At 33.3% G+C, this 1,515-nt stretch overlaps 1 long non-coding RNA gene across 1 annotated transcript; it reads left to right on the forward strand.

The window, feature by feature from the left end:
- Window positions 1-472: 472 nt before the first annotated feature.
- On the forward strand, window positions 473-1,199 carry LOC118648431. Its single transcript, XR_004965293.1, has 2 exons — window positions 473-850; window positions 974-1,199. It is a non-coding gene; the product is annotated as an uncharacterized LOC118648431 (long non-coding RNA).
- Window positions 1,200-1,515: the final 316 nt, after the last annotated feature.

Below are 1,515 nucleotides of genomic sequence, written 5' to 3' on the forward strand. Positions count from 1 at the left end.
ATTTATTTAGAGAAGAGCTATTGATAAATAGCGATTTGTCGCGGTAAGCGGCGATATTTTTCATTATTATTATTATTATTACGTTTTTTTTTTCTTTGTACCCTTGCAATTGCGTCATTGTTGAATGACTTTTGATAAGTCTGACGTCACGGGATAGACAGTTCGAAAACCGTTCAAAGACCGTTAGATTGAGAATCATCGTACCGGAAACGTTTAACTTTATGCGGTTCTCCCCAATTAATCCCCGGAAAATCGACTCTATCCCCTCGAGGTGTGAAATTCCGTTAGCCACATGGCACGCGTGTGTACTTTACGTAAACTATTCGAGATACCAACATCCCGTGCTAATTTATCTTTACGGCCTTTCCCCCCTGCCCCCCGCAAAAAAAATGTTTAGAAAGATTCTAGTGGCTACAAATTAATAATCATATAAATATGTCCAGGATATAATTTTTTAATAAAATTATACTTTACACGTTATATTGAACACTTTTTTCGTTGTTTAAACATGAGTCACTCTCGACGGGATCATCACGGATTCAAAAAAATCGCAGGGAACAACAGACGCTAGCGATCGACACCGTTCCCGTAAGGGTGGATTTAGTGATTAGCAATTAACTTTGACCCTCCTGCTGGCCGCTGATGTCCGAGCGAGTGCCTCTTCTTTTCGACCATTTTTCTACCCTCGGCTCACCGGCCGCCGATTTCCGTTCGTCGGAAACGTCATGTGGCACATTAATTGGATCCGTGTAGAATAAAAGGAGGCTCCTACATAGCAAACTTAGAAACGAACCGTTCTCCATTGACATATAAATAATGGCAACATGACAGTGATTGACGTCGATAAAAGGTATTTCAAAAGTCAAATTGAGTACATATATTTGTATTTTAACTTATCTTCTGTAATTAAAATACAAAAATATGTATAGATGTTTGTATATTGGATAATAAACCAATATAAATTGATTTACAGAACATTTTTATGTAAGAATGATACAATAATTACTATAAAATTATACAATATAAATCATTCACTTCGATAATATTATCAACTCCATCGAATCTACTTTCTCTCAATGAATAATCATCAAAACGTTCGTCAGCAGATGCAATAAAATTATACGCTACCGTTTTGATACTATCTCCAACTGTGTAAACCTAGGTATTAAATAATGTATTTTACAAATATTTCAGAAAAATGTAAATTTTTTTATACCTTCTTACATTTTTGAACTTTAGTTTTTAATTATTTTAATTTTTTTATTCTAATATAAAATAGGGATCTACATGTTTTTGGTTTTGAATTAAATTTAATGTTAAAGATAACTATTTCTTATTAACAAACGCTGGAAAACATCGTATGCGTATTAAGATTACACAAAATTATTTGTGTAATCAATTCTAAACAGAAATTTCTTTTGTCAAATCGTTATCATTAAGTCTTCAACGGTACAGTATACCGAACGATTAATAAGAAACCTTGAAAAGATGTTAATGGAGAGATGTAATGTATCG

Source organism: Monomorium pharaonis, unplaced genomic scaffold, assembly GCF_013373865.1.
Source record: "Monomorium pharaonis isolate MP-MQ-018 unplaced genomic scaffold, ASM1337386v2 scaffold_436, whole genome shotgun sequence".
NCBI lineage: Eukaryota > Metazoa > Arthropoda > Insecta > Hymenoptera > Formicidae > Monomorium > Monomorium pharaonis.